Raw genomic sequence first — 21,053 nt, 5'->3', positions numbered from 1 at the left:
AAAGAAATATATATATATATATATATATATAATTTTTTTTTCTAAAGAATCACCCAACCGTTCTAAAATCGACTTTTCACAACATGGTAGACAAATCGAATAAAAGTTCTCATCTGAAAATCTCTATCTTCAATTTTTACTTATTTATTTATTTCTTCTCTCCCCCTCCATTCTTGCATTCATTCTTTCTTATTTAATTCCAAATAAAATGAACAATTGTAAATAAATTCACTGGGAATAACATTTTTTGTGTGTAAAAATATTGATGATCTGACCGATAAAAAATTTTTATTTTTATTTTTTTTTATTCTTTTTATTCAAATGATACTAATAAAAATGAGAATGTTTCCAACTACTACATCTCTAGTATCAAATAAAATTAAAAAAAGGAGGGGGAATATATATATATATATATATATAGATATATCAAAAGATAAATCAAATATGAAACTCGTTGCATAAATATTAAAACATTCATTTTAAATTTAAATTTTTGAACTAGAAAAATTGCTGAGATTATCGATTCAATGAATCTAATTTCACACGTGTCTACAAGTAATAAATTTCTTACATTCGAATTTAAAATTAACCAATTACGTGGAATCAATAAAAATTCTTGTATTTAATAATCAATTACCTCACACACAACTAATGAAATGACGATATTTAAAATTTACCAATTACCGTTTTTAAAAATATTGTTTTTTAAATTGAATTTTTCCCTCTTTTCCCTTTAAAATTTCCAATAAATTTGAAATTATTTAAATGAAAAATAATCAATTACCAGACGTTTCAAAAACAACCAATAAACTTTAATAAATTTAAATTTAATTCAACCAATTACAAGCAAAAATTGATTCGAATTAGCCAATATTAGAGGGTAATTTTTTTCTTTAATTGAAACATTAAGATTATTGCTAATTTTTAAGTGATTTTTGTAGTAAAATTATTTAAAATTTTTAAATTAATCAAATTTAGATAATTCTACTTAAATCCTAAACGAATTATTCAAAAATTATTGTTTATAGCGTTGTAGAATATACATTGACAAGAAATTGATAAGTTTTAGCGAATTTAAATTTGAACTAACCAATCAAGAGTAGGAAATTATTCAAATTATCCAATAATACAGCAAAATTTCTCTATTAACTAAAGAATAAGATAAATGCTAATTTTAAAATAATTTTTATGAAATTTAGTTTGCACGATTTGTATTTTAAAATTGTTAATATATATTAAGAAGTAATTAACGATTTTTAACAAATTCAAATTTAAATTGACGAATGAAATGACGGAAATAATTCAAATTAGCCAATGAGAGAGTAAAATTCAAAATATTCTTTATGTAGCAAAAAATTAGTTTATTTTTAGAAAATAAACTTTGTAAAGTAATTACAGATTAATAAATAATCATCTAATTCGCTTTTAAAGCTATATATAAGTATATTTTATACAGATTATTACTTTTTAATCTCTTTTAATGCTTTTGAAATCTTGTGATATGGTACCCATTAGAAGATGAGTAGTTTACTTTCCATTTCGGAATATTTCTCTCTCCTTTTTTCTTTCAAAAAAACTTTTCTTTTACGAAAACACGACAGAGGAAAAACTTTCTATTCAATCTGAAGGAGGAACTAGACACAGGTGTATATATATATACGCACTCTGGTTTTTCGTACAAGTGTACTTGTGATGGCCAACTTCTTGAACTCATTGACTTTCTGTAACCATGTGCTCCAGACTAGAAATAGACTTGTTGAGGACCTAAGCTATAATATATAGCAGAACCTACCCTTTCATAAAGTAATAATAAATTTAAGAGCGAGAGGCCCTAATTCTTAGCCTCATAACGTGAGATTCAAGCTGTTGTGTAAGTTCTATCTGTAGCCTCATAGTGTTAGGTTAGCTGTGTAAAGCTGATAAGCCCCTCGGGTGTATAGTGAGATCAAAAGTTACAGCCTCATAGCTTGAGGTAATAAGTTGTAATTTGGTAGTGTATGCCCTTCAGATATACTCTCATAGAGTGAGGTTCTAAGTCGTAACTAGTATTATATTATGAGAAAGCTTGTATAGCATACATGTAAACCTGCACAAGATCGGATTTATACAATCTCAAAACTTGAGATTANAGCGCCACACATAGGCAAGGCCGCGAACTTTCCGAACAGCCCTCGTAATCCAAATGTTTAAAGTTCTAAAACTAATACAGTAGAGCATCGATTATCCGACTACATTCTAGTCGGCAAATTCAAATGTCCGCTAGTGATGTGGCGCTACAATATTTGGCCATGTCTTGGTTAATTTAATATTATTTTTACGTGTTTTAGCTGGCAACACTGGATCGACCATGAAAGGGAGCCAGTATTTAAACGAGGCTTAATTTTCTAATTTTTAACGATACAATAGCAACGATTATTATTTTTAAAAAAAATTTGATAGGCTTAACATGGAGGAAAATTCAACGCAAAGTAGGTTAATAGCGATATACTAATATACTAATTACATGGGATATAATAATATACTACACTAATAATGTATTTTTTCATACTTTTCGGTTATCCGACTTTTCAATTATCCGACCAACCCCAGTCCCCAATTGGATCGGATAATCGATGCTCTACTGTATTATGTATGTAACATTCATGACAATGTTTCAATATTTACTTATGACAGCTTATACATATTTTTCACAGCATCAATTGTTTTCCTTGAGAAACTTAAGCATTGTTTTATGTTTGCATGATTGTTTATATTTTATTCAAGCTATATCTATTGTATGAGGTAATAATCTCCTGACTTATCAGCATTACTCATAATCAGTATAATAAATAAATAAATGTATGATATATTTATGATTAATTTTTGAATATATAATAAAGGATATTTTAACAAACATATTTATATATTATATAACTTGAAAACACTAATATGCAGAAAATAATATCAAATGACATCTGTATGTAAGCCTTGTAAGAAAAGATGGGCTCAAATGGGATAATGGTAGAGCCATTTGGTCCAAAATCTGACACAGAAGACCATCAAATTTAATGTTTTACATAAAAAAAACCATAAAAACATAATATTAATTCAAGTTCTTGTACATAAAGTTTATTAAAATTAATAAATAATTATGACTTAAAGTACTAATTAATTCAATTCACTTTTGTAACATTATCAGAGAAGATGTGACTTTAATACATTTATAATTAATTCTTGAATATGTAATGAACAACTTGACAGAAACATGTTGATATATGTAAAAGTTTAATAATAATTTTTTAAAAATACAATTTGCTCAGCTTTACATAATTTGTGTATAAAACTTATTAAAATTAATAATTATCATTAAAAATTATAGATGATTTAATACACTTTTTAATATTCCCAGGAAAGATGTGACTTTGATGTATTTATAATTAATTCTAGAATGCATAATGTAGAAATTCTAACAGAAACTTTGAACCGACACAGTTTGAAGAGGCATCTTGTTTCCCAATGTCGGCAAAGTCACGCCAACAAAAAAAAAAAAAATATTTTTTCGGGATTAAGAGAACAAAAAAAAATATTTTTTCGGGATTAAGAGAACTACAACAATATAAAGAAGCATACGGATAAACGGATAAGAAGCAGCTTTCTCGACTGACATTTCATACGAACTATCCATATCGGCCAAAGGTATCAATCGGCAACATCAGGTTCCATGCCTCACACGATGAAAGTGTAAATACAAAAACTTAATAAATTTCTTGGACATAATGAAAAATATGTAAAACTGATTAAAATCATTAATAAACAGTACAAAATGTATATTTACTAAATTCACCAAATACAAAAGTTATAACATTGATATAATGGTAATTAATTCTTAACTGTGCCAGTATGCAGGGGCAAAGCTACCGAGAGGGTTCGAGGCAAATTCGGACTCCATGCCACAATAACAAAAGCATACATACAATACCGTCGACACACAAAAATTTAACACACCACTCGGCTATGACAAAAGATATTTAATAAGTAAACACATATATAAGCTCAGTCTTACATAAAACTGATTAAAATCAATAATAACCAGTATAAAATGTATATTAATTCACCAAGCATGAAAGACATAACTTTGATTTGATGGTAATTAATTCTTGAATGTGTAATGAATGAGTTTCAGTATCAAGATATTGATATATATATATTAAAATTTAGACATTGACCCTTATGAATTGCATATATTTTACAATGAAAAATTGAACTTACCTCATTTCAGTCATTCTGTCAATAGAAATGAGTCCCAATAGATGTAGCATGTCTTCTATAGGAAAGGACATAACGTCGTGGAGTCAATTCTTCATCTGAATCCATAATTCATTCGAAGAACGAAAGAAAAAAAAGCCATTTCCATCCATCAAGAATGAGATTTGAAGAATCACGACATCGTCTCCCGCCAGTAATCACCGCTTATTAAGGTTTATCTAGCATTAATTCCGTTATTTTAAAAGCCTACGGCGTTATTTAACGTATCCCGATTAGTTATAGAGCGACTCGGTCATTCTACGATTTAATAAAACGGCTAGAAATCAATTATAAACAGCAAACATTCGACATGTTCTAAGCCTTCTTGGATACGACCAAACAACACAGCGGTTGTCAAGGTGGAGTGTAGCGACCTCTTCTGGGAGAAATAGGAAGCTCGGGGATGAGAGACCTTGACCAATTTTTATATTGTTTTTCTTCTTCTTCTTCTACTTCTCTAATATGTAAAAAAAAAGTTTAATTAATTAATTAATTTAATTAATTAAAATTACAATATTTTAATTTTTAGTAAATTTTAGATTTATTTATTTTTTCTTTGCTGGTGTAATTAATTATGATTAATTGTTTCGCTTAGCGGTGTGCGTTTTGATCCTTTCTACAACTCGTAATTATGATGTTAATAATAAAAATAAAGAATTTAAATTCGTTTCCCGTCCGTAAATTGTTTAATTAGAAGCGGAAATATTTAGCAATTTTTTGGTATATGAGCCGATTTCCTTTTTTCGGCGCCACACCCTTTAATAATATACACCTTGATCTATATCTGTTTTTGCATGAATGGTCTGCTTTGGCATTTATAATGAACTCCAAAAAAATAAAAAAAAGTTATGTATATATTATATCCTGTATAGACCGTTGGCATTGCAGTTTAATGCTACAAAATATCGCCCTTGCATAACCTATGAACTACACTTAAGAATTCTTGAATTAATCTAAGAAATTTAGTGTATTTAACGTTCTAGTTTATATTACATCTTAGGCCAAAGTTTTTTTTCTTAATATTTATGCAAAATTATTCTCTTATCTTATAAAAATGCGTGCATAAATATAGAAAATGGCTACTTGAAAACTCTGACGTACTGTTAAAATTTTATACCTTTTTTATATTAATAAAAAGTATAAACTTACTTCAAAGTAACTAAATCATTTTTCAGATATTTCAGCACATTTTAAAAAGCATAAAACTTTATTTTTATCGCAGAAATGCAGCTTAAACATCAATAAAAAAAAAAGGGAACTGAAAATGAAATTTAAGCCAGTAGTCACTAAGTAATTCAATGTTTAAGTACATTCACAATAACATAGTCAGGGATATAAATTTTTATTCATGAGTATATTTATTTTATAATGCAAATTCCAATAAATTATACAAAAAAGTCAAATTCTCGAAAGGAATGTTTATGTAGATATTAATATGAATAAAGAGTTAAAAGTGTTCATTCAACGAATACAGAATTTTCAAAGTTTGTATGAATAAAATATTCAAATCTTTTACCTCGAGTGAAAAATATATATTTTTCTAATATTAAAAGACGATAGAATGTGAAAAGATGAGATTCTGTTTATATTATTTATTTATTTATTTATAAATAATGAATATACCAGGATGAACAGAACTTCATACTCTAATCAGTTGAAGAATGACGTTAAAACTCTACTAAAATAAAATTTATTAAGCTGTAATTACTATTATTATTATATAAAATAATAAAGAAAAATAATAAATAATCGAGTAGTTCCCTTGCTTTCATTTTAAAAAAAATAAGAAAAAGAAAAAAAAATTCCAATTTGCTCCAAGCATTTATTTAAAATTTCAATAATTATCTGTTTAAACTAACATCACCGACGACGAATTAAATATTAAAATCCGATTAAATAAATAATCTACATATAATTACGATAGGGAGAAAAATGCATTATTCAAAGAAAAGCAAATAGAATAATCAAAGAGAAAGCAAAAGATAATGAACTATCCATTTACCAGGAATGAGTTGCAAAATAGGATAAAATACATTTTACTCGACATTAGAAAAGAATCAATAGGACAAAACGGAATTGTATTGATTGTAATTTTTAAACTACTGTATTCTAGATAGGAATCAATCGGTTATAGATTTATTAAAAATTTATATCCCCAAAACAGATGATATACCCCCCTACGATAATCCCCCTTCTTCATATTTTAAGTGTCAAAACACGCAGATGATCCACTCGCAGTATACCTCAGTAGAATACTGATTAACCTAGACACGGTAATTTCTTGTTTAAAGTTAGAATTATAATTTTATTTTGTATAAAATTCACTTTATTGAAATTAATATTATATAATATTTTAAGCGAGAAGTAATACAAATTAGCCAATATTTTATTTAATACAAATTCTGTTAAGATTTTTAAGAAAATTTCTCTCGTGTTTTAATTAAAACTGATATTTGAATTTAAAAAATAAAAATAATTAATTAATTAATTTCTAGTTGCTCAGTTTTAAATTTTTTTAAAAAACGAATTTAAAAATAATCATCTTTTAGTTGATTAATTTTAAAAATAAATTGTCACCGTGATTGGATTAATTTAAATTAAACTTTAACGGTCTCATCTCTAATTGGTTATTTTGAAATCATCTCAAAGGTCATTGGTTTATTTAAACTTTTTTTTTTTTTTAATTTAGGACTCGATTAATTTAAAATCGTAGCAGATTATTTTTAATCATTTGTAACAATTCGGTGATGGATTTTAAATATTCTTACATTTAATTATGATCAAATTATTTAATATTCAGATAATATATATAAGTATGGTGTTAATTTAATAATTTTAAGAGAAATTATTCATCTACTAGTTTAAATTAAATTGCATTAAAATGTAACAGGAATAGTAATTATTAAAGAGGAAATTTTAAGTAAAATATCCAAATCGATAGTTCTAAAAGTTTTACTAATTACAAAAGGAATTTAGTATTGGAATCAATATTAATTGTCTCTGATGCTCATTTAGTGCAAGAGATCACTAATAATATCCTTTAGTTAAGTTACTCAGAAAAGAATTTTTGGAAAGAAAATTATAGTTTATCACCTTTCTTTATCTATTATCTAGTAGATAAAAGTGTAAAATGCTAAAAGTTAGTGATTTATCGATTGCAAACAACTAAAGGATGGATGGAGATACCGAGAGAAAAGAAATATTGTTTTCGCTTAGATTCTACTTGGCTGAACATTTCTTGTGATATGTGTAGAATTAGAAATGTCTTTTTTGGCACAAAGAATCAGATATTACTTTGATAAAAACTATGGTTTAATTTCAAAAAAGATAAAAAAAATAACAATAACATTTTTTTAGTTTATATATATATATATATATATAATTTTTTTTTCTAAAGAATCACCCAACCGTTCTAAAATCGACTTTTCACAACATGGTAGACAAATCGAATAAAAGTTCTCATCTGAAAATCTCTATCTTCAATTTTTACTTATTTATTTATTTCTTCTCTCCCCCTCCATTCTTGCATTCATTCTTTCTTATTTAATTCCAAATAAAATGAAAAATTGTAAATAAATTCACTGGGAATAACATTTTTTGTGTGTAAAAATATTGATGATCTGACCGATAAAAAATTTTTATTTTTATTTTTTTTTATTCTTTTTATTCAAATGATACTAATAAAAATGAGAATGTTTCCAACTACTACATCTCTAGTATCAAATAAAATTAAAAAAAGGAGGGGGAATATATATATATATATATATATAGATATATCAAAAGATAAATCAAATATGAAACTCGTTGCATAAATATTAAAACATTCATTTTAAATTTAAATTTTTGAACTAGAAAAATTGCTGAGATTATCGATTCAATGAATCTAATTTCACACGTGTCTACAAGTAATAAATTTCTTACATTCGAATTTAAAATTAACCAATTACGTGGAATCAATAAAAATTCTTGTATTTAATAATCAATTACTTCACACACAACTAATGAAATGACGATATTTAAAATTTACCAATTACCGTTTTTAAAAATATTGTTTTTTAAATTGAATTTTTCCCTCTTTTCCCTTTAAAATTTCCAATAAATTTGAAATTATTTAAATGAAAAATAATCAATTACCAGACGTTTCAAAAACAACCAATAAACTTTAATAAATTTAAATTTAATTCAACCAATTACAAGCAAAAATTGATTCGAATTAGCCAATATTAGAGGGTAATTTTTTTCTTTAATTGAAACATTAAGATTATTGCTAATTTTTAAGTGATTTTTGTAGTAAAATTATTTAAAATTTTTAAATTAATCAAATTTAGATAATTCTACTTAAATCCTAAACGAATTATTCAAAAATTATTGTTTATAGCGTTGTAGAATATACATTGACAAGAAATTGATAAGTTTTAGCGAATTTAAATTTGAACTAACCAATCAAGAGTAGGAAATTATTCAAATTATCCAATAATACAGCAAAATTTCTCTATTAACTAAAGAATAAGATAAATGCTAATTTTAAAATAATTTTTATGAAATTTAGTTTGCACGATTTGTATTTTAAAATTGTTAATATATATTAAGAAGTAATTAACGATTTTTAACAAATTCAAATTTAAATTGACGAATGAAATGACGGAAATAATTCAAATTAGCCAATGAGAGAGTAAAATTCAAAATATTCTTTATGTAGCAAAAAATTAGTTTATTTTTAGAAAATAAACTTTGTAAAGTAATTACAGATTAATAAATAATCATCTAATTCGCTTTTAAAGCTATATATAAGTATATTTTATACAGATTATTACTTTTTAATCTCTTTTAATGCTTTTGAAATCTTGTGATATGGTACCCATTAGAAGATGAGTAGTTTACTTTCCATTTCGGAATATTTCTCTCTCCTTTTTTCTTTCAAAAAAACTTTTCTTTTACGAAAACACGACAGAGGAAAAACTTTCTATTCAATCTGAAGGAGGAACTAGACACAGGTGTATATATATATACGCACTCTGGTTTTTCGTACAAGTGTACTTGTGATGGCCAACTTCTTGAACTCATTGACTTTCTGTAACCATGTGCTCCAGACTAGAAATAGACTTGTTGAGGACCTAAGCTATAATATATAGCAGAACCTACCCTTTCATAAAGTAATAATAAATTTAAGAGCGAGAGGCCCTAATTCTTAGCCTCATAACGTGAGATTCAAGCTGTTGTGTAAGTTCTATCTGTAGCCTCATAGTGTTAGGTTAGCTGTGTAAAGCTGATAAGCCCCTCGGGTGTATAGTGAGATCAAAAGTTACAGCCTCATAGCTTGAGGTAATAAGTTGTAATTTGGTAGTGTATGCCCTTCAGATATACTCTCATAGAGTGAGGTTCTAAGTCGTAACTAGTATTATATTATGAGAAAGCTTGTATAGCATACATGTAAACCTGCACAAGATCGGATTTATACAATCTCAAAACTTGAGATTAAGCTGTCGTAGTGTGAAATTCCACCTGTAGCCTCATAGTGTAAAGATTAACGTAAACCTCTCAGTTGTATTTTCTTAGCGTGAAGTCCTAAGCAGTAGCCTCATAGCGTGAGGTTCTAAGCTGTAATCTCGTATTGTTAGGAACTAAGCCATAACTTATCTGGCGTATATGTAAACCGGCACAAGGCCGAATTTACACATAATTTTTAGCCAATTTTACTACAATCACTTTTTCTTCCCGCCTCTTTCCCAGCAAAACTACAAAAGGATCAAATGATTTCTAGTAAATATTTATAAATACTTAAACATTATTTAACTGTACCACGAAGCTAAAGGGCCTCTTTCATCACACGCAAACTTTCGTCATCATTTATTGAATAGGATTTATGTTTAATAAACACGCTTGACCTAAAAATTTCTTCGCGTAGAATATATTTTTCAGTGAAATTTAATTGAAGTTACTTTTAATGAGTTTTCATCCATTGATCGTCTCAACTTTCTTATTTTTTTAGTTCTTTATCTCTTCCAGATTCTAAATGTGTTCGAGTATCGCAAATAAAATTTCGTTTTGGGAATTGAAGCACACTACTAGACACATTGGCTCCATTAAATTTGGTGAATTTAGGAAACAGAACACACTCAAAAAACAAGATTTTCCCCAGCTCCTGTGTTTGCTAAATTATTCTAAACGTCCTTTACACTAATTTGCATATAGCGTGAAGAGTTTATTTACAATATTTCTCTACCTTTTATAATTGGGTGTCGTTATCTAAAATCCAAATTTACACTACAATTACGTAAAAATTACAACTTCCTTCCTTACGAAAAGTCGTTGCACTTGCGGGTACGAGTGGGTATTACATAAAAAATAACGGCTCAAATTGTAAAATTATTGAAGAAAAATCACATTCTGGCACGTTTCTTTCCAAGCAATTCATTTGATGATTCTTTAAAATCATAAAAATGAATAAATTATGGCCGGAATGAAAACACGTTTTCAACTTTAAAGATGGTTGCGGGTCTCTCGTATTTTAAAAACAGGCCAGAGGCAATTTTAACAGTGCATAATTTAATATTCACAAGCGAAACACAGCTACTCGGATCAGACTTTTGTATGGATTGATAACGTCGAGTTTAGATTCGTGACTCGTTCGATCGAAGTTAACTAGTCATCAGGCATTTTAAACCCCGCAACTAATCGATACGCAAAGACATAATTTATTCACCAAAGTAGAAATATCGAAGAAGAAGGGGGGAAAGAGAGAAGAATAAGAAAATATTACGGCGAAAGATATTTAAATCAGCCTTTCTGTTAAACACGCCAAAGCTTACACTCATTGAAATTCGTTACGCGTTGAAGAGCTGAAGGTCCTATTGCGGTACTTCAGGAAGCGAATCAGATATTATTAATGTACAAACGTCTAGACTAGAATTTAATTTAACAGTTAATTCGGTCTTAGAAAATTAACATAAATCTAGTGAAGATATAGTAGAACGTTGTAAAAATTACCCCGAAAAAAAGAAAAAAAAAATGCCTGTCATCTGCTCCAGTTGAGATCTCTAGTAATTTAAGTACAGTGATTAAAACTGTTGAGAAAATCTTGTAAATTTAAATAAAATTGTTGTAAAATTAAGTCGATATATTACAAAAGTAGTAACATTTCTCAACTGAAAATAAAATTTAAAAAGAAAAATTATCCTTATCTGGAGTTGTCAGAGGGTATGTTTTTATAACCTAACCCCACTTGGCTGGTTAAATATCCATGCCAAGTGTATCCGAGCGTAACTAAAATCCATCAATGAGAAGGGCATGGCATTGATCCCCTTTAACTCTCTTCAATTATTTATTTTTAGAGCTTAGAAAAATAATTATAGATCCGTTGTCTTACCAGGCGTATCTATCGAAAGGTGGCTTTACCTGTACTCACTTTGACGTCAATTTTCCAAGAAAACAACTTGAATTCTGTCCAAACACAGTAACTGGACTGTTCTTTCTAATGGATATAACACACGCATGTTATCCGATAAATAGAATAATGTTAACTGAAGTGGTGAAGTGTGTTTGTTGTGTGTTTTTGTGTTGAGTATTTTTTTCCTTTCTTTTACGTCTTTCCTTCTCGATATCGGCAATTCTGTTCGTAATTTAAGATATTTTTTCCATTAATTTTCTTAATTCCATCGCTTTCGTAAGTTCGTAAAAATGTTAAATCGACTATCTATTAAACGTTATTAACTGGCAATCAAAGCTAATTAATTGAGCCTTAAATTCTTTATCAAGGTTAATTGATTATTTAATTTGTTTCTCTTCAATCTCATGCGTTATTTTCTCAAATTAAAGGATGGCAATGATGAAGAATAAGCATCATATGCGTGAAGGTTTCCCTCAATTTATCATCTTCGATACTCTTAAATCTTAAATTCTACATTAGGTATGCACTAAGACGAAGTACTTCATAAAATTGCGTATGATCAATCACGTTTGTGGAATTTTGCTTTGAAATTTTGAGCTGTAAACATCTAAAACACCAACTAAAATAATTTTTTATACAATTATACAATGATACCCCGTATTTAGCGATCGTTAATTGAGCATAAATTTTTTAAAATCGTTAAATAGAACTCAGATGTTCTATACTCAGATGGGTAAACAAGGGTCTAATCATTAGACCCTTGCTATATAGGAGTATAATCTATACTCGAGTGAGTATACATTAGACTCTAATGTATACTCACTCGAGTATAGATTATATCCCTATATAACGATTTATTATCAATTAATGATCCTAACCTGTACTACAACGAATAAGACACTTGATATGTATTACCTCTGTTTAACGTATACTCAAATTAGAGTCTAAAATATATATAAAACCTCTACATACAGATCTTAAAACGTGATTTATAAAGGAAAATATATATGATTTATTCATCTGCAGGAAAAAATAATATATTTATGCGTGTTTAAATGAGAATTATTGATGCTTTAGGGATGCCTTTAAAAGAATTTTCTACTTTCTTTTCAAGTCGTAAACTTGTTACACAGGATATGTAATTAATTTATGGATAAGGAGAAGAAAATACTAATTTAATCAAAAAGTATCGAAAGAATCCTTTACGAATTCCCCAGGAATTGACTTTCGTGAATACTTTCTGGAGTTAAAGGAGAAGAAGAATACTTTCTTTCTTCCTCTTTAACTACATCTTAACACACTCGAGAATAAAAAGAATCAAAACTTCAACCAGGAACATCAACAAAGTTCGCCATCATTTGTCTTCTTTTCCAGATACAATCCCTAGAGGAAGAGAGCGAGATGCTTGTTTTCTCTGACGTAATCCTCAAATCGCTTTTCTATTGGTTAGAAGGTTGAGAACCAACGAGAGGAGTAAGAAACTAAAGAGAGATTAGCCTCTGGAGAGAGAAAGAGTAAAGGTTTCTCTTAAGTTTTTGACTAATTTCAATTACAAATTTTAATTATCATGGCAATTTAAAAAATGTATATATTAATCTTTCAAAGGTATAATTGAAATTCGCTAAATAATTTATGTTTAAATCTTTACTCTGCTAAATCTTTATTTTAATCTTTGTCAAATTTTTATTTTTATTTTCTTTCATTCTTCATTTGCTTATCAACGTGGCTTTTCATTTTCATCTATATCTTTCTTTTCTATTCATTTTCCATTCCTTTATCATCACATTTTCTCTTCATCTTTAATTTTATCTAAATTAGATTCCCTGTTTGTATTCCTTCGTTTACCATTTCTTCATTTTCATATCACCATTCCATCTTCGTCATTCTCCATTTCCTAATCTTCCTACATTCTCCATTTCTTCCTCATCTTCCTTCTCACTCCCTTCATTCACCATTTCCTCCTCACCTACCTTTCTTCTTCATCAGATTTACTTCTTATCTGCATTCATTTCCCAAATCTTTTCCGTCAGATTTCCACTTCATCCTCCGTCATTTTTAATTTCTCTTTCATCCGATTTCCCTTCACTCATTCATTCATATACATTAAATCTTCGATTCTTCATTGTCTAATTTAATTACATTTAGAGAAACATTATTAAAATTTTCCAATATTTATTATCATTCTTACTTTTCATCATTCTTCATCATTAAATAATGATTAAACGCTTAAAATATTCATGCGTGATATTAATTTTGACATATTTAGTAGTTAACTAAGTAACAGCATAACTAAGATTGAAATTTATTAATACTTTGCCAATGTGCACATTATATATGTATAACGACAATAATGTTACCGTTAGATAATAAGTAATTTTTACTATCGTTATATATTTTAATTTATCGAAGAGGAATAAATTTCTCCTCATCTTTATTGTTTTATGTTGCAAATTATTTTTTCCCTTATTAAATTATCATTTAATAAAGATTTTATTTTAGTTTAGAAATTTTTTATTTGTCAAAAATTTAATTTTCGAATTTTTTATTTTATATAATTTATATTTAATTACTCTTCTTCCTGTTAGTATAAAACTAGTCTCATATTTTTTTATGTTAAATTAAATAGGCATTTTCTATATTTTTTTTATCAACATTTCAACATTATTTATTTAGTTTGTTATGTAATAATTTCTTTATTTTCTTAGCTTATTTTAATTTCCAAAAATTTTTAAAAATTTATTTCGTTTTTGCATTTTTATAAATTTAATCAGTTTCTGCATTTTTTTAAATGTGATCAGTTACTGCATTTTTACTTTCTCGCCGTTACATATAACAGAGGGAAAGAAAGTATGGCAATCGGTCGAAATATGACCCTCAAGAGTTTTATATTTTTTCACTCGGGAGCTTGAAACGTCGAAAAATGCAAAAAATATTGGGAGTTTTTTCTGCATGTTAGTTTGTGTATGAGGAATACGGTTTTTTTCCACCCACTTTAAAGCTTAATAACTCTTATGCGTTTTATCGAAATTTTCTGGAATTTTGCACGGAGGTTTGTGTATTAAGAGAATTGATATTATTAAATTTTGGTAGTTAAAGGTCAAGGGATGGGAAGATTGAGAGGGACCTTCTATCATATCTCGAGTGAGGATCAGACTTAACATGGAGATCGAACGGTTTATTCGTTATTAGCATATACAATTTTTTTTATAAAACTCGTCTCTGGCCGAAAATTAAGCTTCTTATCATTTTATAATAACTAACAATATATAATTAAATAAAAATTGCAGCAGATAGCGCCATGCACATTTTTAACTTTTTTTTTTGCCGGAAAAGTTACGCAAATCATGCTGGATTTTTTAAAAATGTAATCAGTTTCTGCGTTTTCTAACGAATTTCTACATTTTTAAAATTGAATTAATTTTTTTAATTTGATCAAAATTTAATTTAAAATTGAAATGTTTACTTAGTGTCTCAATAAATACTGAATTTTAAATTTATATTTATCTTTACGCTCATTTTTTTTCAGTTGATCTCATTCACTTTTGCGTTTTATCTATTAAATATTAATATATATATTTCATATTTATTTTTAAAGCATTATTTATTCATTTTCTCTGAATGTGATTTCAGTTTTTTTTTATGAGGAATAAAAATTTGATAATCGCTAATATCCCTGTCAGAGAACGTTGATCATTTCTCAATCTGGCTGTTTAAATATTTCATCTGGTCGAGGGTCATTAGTTAAACCTATACTAATTTTTCTATATTCATTAATCGCTATTACTTGAATAATTATACGACTAAATTAGCTCTTTATGTCGAATAATCCGCATAAAATTCTAGAATAAGCAGCCGAGTGAGTGCACTTTTCTTAAATGGATAGTTTACTGCAATTATCGAAGGAGGGTGATTTAAAAAATAACAATTTGTTACAGTTGAATATGTCATTATAACGTAAATTATACGTCCCAAATGGGAGAAGTTTAGACCGATTTGCGGTTTTATCACTTAAACGGTCATTAACTGGATCTGGAGTTGTTCCAAAACTTTTTCCACTAATACTTTCAAATTTTATCTTTTTTTATAGGGGTGGAAGGGAGAAAAAAGTCGCCAGAAACTCTACCTATAACGTATGAAATCTGTTTGGCTGCATTTGCTATAGATCCTCCTGTTTTCTCAACCAATCTCAAAGATGGGAAACACACACATCTTCTTCCGAACTGTTAATAAAAAAACTTTCTTGCACTTAGAAGATTCTTGCTAGAAGGAAAAAAATGCGTTTTATTTCTAGTTCACACTTTTTCCCATCCTCTACCCCAAAGGTATGTTTTGAACTGAAAAATCCTTACATAAGGAAGTAATGCTTTCTAGTCTATTTATTGGTAAAATTATAAGTTTATAACACTTAAAAATATAATGTAAATTATATAAATAATTATAATAAATAGCAAAACAAAAATTTAAGCGAAAATATACTTGTTTACACCAGAGGCGGACTAAGGCTAAAGCGGGCCCTAGGCAACATTGTAATTCCGGGCCTACTTTTAAAATTAAAAAATTAAAAACCTAATTTTTGGGGCCCCAAAAATTACGGGCCCTAGGCACGTGCCTAGGTTCCCTAGGCCTTAGTCCGCCCCTGGTTTACACCCGTCTTTCTTGATTTCGCATGTAAAAATTTTAAAAAATTCAAACGTTTCTGAGCCAATTAGCGTTAAGCTAACTAATCACCATTAAAAGGCTTTAACACTGATTGGTTAATGATATGTTTGTCTTAAAGCTGATTAGTTAAAACATTTACAAGTAAAATATTATGCACTTATTATTATTAATATAACCAATGATTATTACGCTTACATTCTAAACTTTTTGTAACAATTCTTATTCCTACTATGTTACATATATCGCGAAGAACCTCCTACACAATCTTTCAACGTTATTCTACTTACAATTCACGATGTATATAAACTAGTACAAAAAATAAATAAAATAAGAAGATTGGAATAAGATATTTTACATGCTATACAATCGCGTACCAGAGGAGATTACTAGGTATATAAGTTTATTATACTGCATACATAAAAGGTTTCAAAGAGGAAAATATATATAAAAAATCAATGATATATTCTGTAGCAAGAATTCTGAAGACGATAATATAGGGATTCTATACAGGAAGATAGAAGGATACCATTGAAGAAGATATAGTGATTTCATAAAGGGAGGTTTACAGATTCTGTAGGCGAAGTTTCGGTGAGATATAAGGATTCTACACAAGGCATTTCCCTAGAGTAAGTTGTACAATAGTGAAAGAAAGTGATATTACATACATATATATATAAACTTTTTCCCATATTCAATATAATATGATATATATATATATATGTAAAGAATATAGGAGTATCGATAAGTCAAGAATCTTAACAACAGTAGTATAAACTTATTCGTAGGAGGAGGTGACTTAAATTTTATAAATTATCAGTGATAGGAAGTGAATTCCTTTCATTTTCATGTCTAAGTAGGGATCATCTATCATTATAAATACTTGTAATATTTGAAAATACTGTAAAGAAGAGAAAACAGTAATGTTAAGGTCTTTGCTCGTGCCGAATGCAAACCTGGAATTGGGAAAAGTGGCCTTTCAAGTCAAAGTAGCCCCTTGTTGAAGATAAAGAGAAAAGTTATACCTCTTACTAGAAGCAATGGCCATACACGTCTGTCTTGATACTTGACTTATCTACCAAGATTGAAGATTGCTGCCCAGATGTGTAGGAAATCAATAAGGTAAATAAATATCTTAAAAATTGTTACATTTTTTTAAAGCTTACTTTTATTCTCCTGTTTTTTATTTCAAGCTTACAGGAATCTATTTTCTTTATACCATATATTTTTTTCTGCTGTATAAACCGATATTTCTGTACTATATATAGTGCAGAGTACAGGAAAATTCGATAAACTGTAAACAAAATATTGACCAGAAGTTAGGATGAAGTGTCGAGATAGAAAATACGATTGTTATCGTTAATAATTGTGTTTAAAGTGGTCAGTAATTATTCAACTGCTTATTAATCACTTCTCTGCATAAAGTGATGGTTTATTATACATGATTTACGATGGATATCTTTGTAAATTTTGATGTTCTTACGTTTATTTTGGAGTTTAGACAGGGTTATTTTTCGATTTTTATGAAAAGAAATATGTAAATATTTTATAAAATAACTTTTCTTATTGATATACAACAAACTGGATACAATTATAAGCAGTCTGTGATAAGCAAGATGAAACAACCTTATCGACCTGATAGAAGAAGCGTAGATATATCATTCTGTCCTTTAAAAAAGTTTTTGGGTGAATAGTTATGATTAATAACATATTCAACTTAGAAAATTTATCTACTCTTATGTAACGTTAATAGGATTTTTGTTTGTTTAAAAAAGGTAAAAAGATCTAGAAATTTTTTCTATTTTCGTACTTCCATATTTTATACATAAAATTAAAACTCTGCTGGAGGATTAAGTATAAAGATTAAAGATAAAAATGACATCTTCTCCTCGTATTTACATAAAAAGAAAATAACTAAATTTATTTGATTCTATTCAACAAAATCGAATCATGAAGTATTCTATCACAAAGAGAATTGAAAATTAAATTAGAAAATAATTTATTTCCGTGTAATTGTATTTCTAATGAATATTTTAAATTTAATTTAAATAAAAGTGAATTATAATTAATAAAATTGAGGTAAGGAACGGGCTTATATGTGTATTTTTATACGATTGTCGTGCACTGTATTAACATACTCAAACTTTAATTTAGTATATATACCATTGTAATCTATAGAATTAAGCTATCTTATATCGTATATATTGTATAAGGCATAAATCGATGTTCAGACGTGCCTGATACATATACCTATGAATAATTCTAAACAGATGCACATTTCATATGAATACTCATCTCTGATTGAGTCCTCCTGACGATTGCAATGCGTGTCACTCGTGTTATTTTGATTGTTTAAAGTATCCTGGAGACTTCCACATCTCCGGATTTTCCAATTTTGCATATCCTTTTCTCATTTATTTATGGAGGAAACTGTAAAGAAAAGTTTGAAGAGATATCTTTGCCACTGTAAATTTTCTTGAATTTATAATACTGAATTATTAATAGTAAGATAAGATATGATGTAGAGGTGAAAAGTTACTTCAAAGTTCAATTCGTTGAATATCGAACAATAACAGATACCTGAGACGTCGTATGGCCTTTTAGCCTTTGATGATTGACGCCGATCGAAGTTCTTTCATCTTTTCAACAGTTAAATAAAATCAATATCGCATCTCTCATCGGAAAATAAGATAAGAAATGACAGAATTCAAAGAAAACCAGAAGTTAATGTGACAAAACGTCTTTATCTATCCTCGTTATACATGGAAGTTGGAAGTTAATCCTATAAACTTAATATACTAATCGATCGATTTTTCCTATTTTATCTCTTCGAGAATATTGGGTAACTTTATCGATTATTTTTTACTAAAAAAATTTAAATTATTATAGAATATATTTAAAAATTCGCGTGAAAACGTGGTAAAAACTAACGCTTCTCTGCCCCTGTAAAAGCTTCTTCACTGCGTTAACACTTGTCGTGAGGGTAAGGTGACGTAAAGAGAGCGCCAGCTGTTTTTCTTTCTGTGGAAAATTTTAAATATAATAATTAAATTAATTTAATTTATAATTAAAACTTAATTAATTTTGAATTATTATAGAGTATATTTTCATTATTAGATAAAAATTTCGGTTAATTATTATAATTTTTTTTATTATCAAAGCTATCCTAAAATCCTAATTATATCGTAAATATGCTTCAGATTCTATAAAATTTACTACAGTNGAAGAAAGATAACCTTTGAATTGAATAATTGAAGATCCGTATTCTTAAAAGTCCTTAAAGATTATTGGAAATCTTCCTTTAATCTTATAATTAAAAATCTACATCCTGAAAATACTTAAGGCATCATTTGGAATGCGAAGAAATTAAAAAAACTACTCATAAAAACTTTGAATTATTTATAAATTCTAAATTGTTTTGCCTTTATAAAGTACTTTTAATAGAATCAAGCGTGTTAAGTGACACGAGTAACGCATTACTAGTGATGCGTTGCGTCACGTTTACGCGACATTTGCGATATTAATAATAACTTACCTCTTGTTTACGCAGGAAAACATGAAAATTTAGATAATAATTTTTGTACTTTTATCAAAAAATCAGAAGAAAAATTGCTAGAAACTCTTCGTAAAAATTTTTTTTTGTGTGTGTTATAATTGCATTTTTCCCCCCTGACCATTAAAGTGTGGCCATTTGAAATTTCAGATTGAAAATAGTAAATTTAAATGCTGGAAAGTAATAAATTCATATTTTATTAATGATAATTATTTTTGTAGGAATGCTCTACAGCTTAATTCTCAATTAATTCCTGTTTTTCCGTATTTAGCTAGTAGAAGTAGAAGGGATTTAGCATTAAGAACATACAATTAGTAAATTTGACGCATATACAGTAGAGCGTCGTTTATCCGAATCAATTGGGGACTCGGGTTGTTCGGATAACTAATTATGTACGAAAAAGTATATTAATTTATCCCGTGTTGAAATTTTTCTCCGTTGCGTGTCGCTTCGCGTTGAATTTTCGTCGATGTTAAGCCTAACGAAGACTATTGTATCGTTAAAAATTATTTTATTTTGTACAAACAAAATAAATATATTGAAAAATATAAAAACAATAAAAAATTATACTTCAGAAGTTAAATTAGTATCAAAAACGTAAAATATTTGAGTAGCCGAAGACATTGCCAAAGATTACAGCGCCACAGCACTGGCGAAAATTTAAATTTGTCGACTGAAATTCCTTCGGATAACCGATGTTTCGGATAATCGACCTTCTGATAAACGACTCTCTACTGTATTTAAATTTTACAAGTTATTTTTTTTTTAATAAATTATACAAGAATTATTTAATAAATTAAGTTTTTTAAACTTTTTCTTACTTCAATCATGTTTAAAATAATAAATCTTATGGAAATAAAGCTTAATTATCAGCTCAAAATTGATTCTAGTTTCAGGAAAATTGCCATGTATAAAAATTACACAGCTCAATTCTGAGTTTATCATCTGAAGATGCGTAAAATCCAGTAGAAAAATTTAAAAATGATGATGTTATATGCAATTTTCAGTAAGTAAATATCATAAGTAAACACTCTTCGTTAACATTGAACGTAATTGTAAAGAAAAACTGAATTTTTTTTAGTTCTTTCTACAGTAAAATGTCATTAAAGATGAAGATATTCATAATTTAGGATGCTGAGAAAAGAAATATAATGATGATTTGTGATTAAAAAA

General features: G+C 27.8%; 1 protein-coding gene and 1 long non-coding RNA gene across 4 annotated transcripts in view; one reads left to right on the top strand and one right to left on the bottom strand.

The window, feature by feature from the left end:
• LOC111627945 (osmotic avoidance abnormal protein 3-like) overlaps positions 1 to 4,694 on the bottom strand; it is a 62,376-nt gene extending 57,682 nt beyond the window's left edge. Inside the window, exon 1 of the mRNA XM_023371645.1 lies at positions 4,249 to 4,694. The gene's annotated coding sequence lies outside the window, so the exon portion shown is untranslated. The remainder of the gene's footprint in view (positions 1 to 4,248) is intronic.
• Positions 4,695 to 8,481: 3,787 nt separating this feature from the next.
• On the top strand, positions 8,482 to 20,842 carry LOC111627948. 3 transcript variants are annotated; one of them, XR_002757087.1, is made up of 6 exons: positions 8,482 to 8,514; positions 13,046 to 13,191; positions 15,759 to 15,993; positions 16,802 to 16,956; positions 17,116 to 17,449; positions 20,771 to 20,842. It is a non-coding gene; the product is annotated as an uncharacterized LOC111627948 (long non-coding RNA). The 3 variants fall into 3 exon arrangements; XR_002757088.1 differs by lacking the exon at positions 20,771 to 20,842 and adding an exon at positions 17,521 to 18,003 and having other exon boundaries at positions 13,046 to 13,185; XR_002757086.1 differs by lacking the exon at positions 20,771 to 20,842 and adding an exon at positions 17,521 to 18,003.
• Positions 20,843 to 21,053: the final 211 nt, after the last annotated feature.

The sequence above is a fragment of the Centruroides sculpturatus genome, unplaced genomic scaffold (genome assembly GCF_000671375.1).
Source record: "Centruroides sculpturatus isolate CEXI.00-Female unplaced genomic scaffold, Cexi_2.0 scaffold507, whole genome shotgun sequence".
Taxonomy (NCBI): Eukaryota; Metazoa; Arthropoda; class Arachnida; order Scorpiones; family Buthidae; genus Centruroides; species Centruroides sculpturatus.
This window is presented reverse-complemented; position numbering and strand designations above follow the sequence as displayed.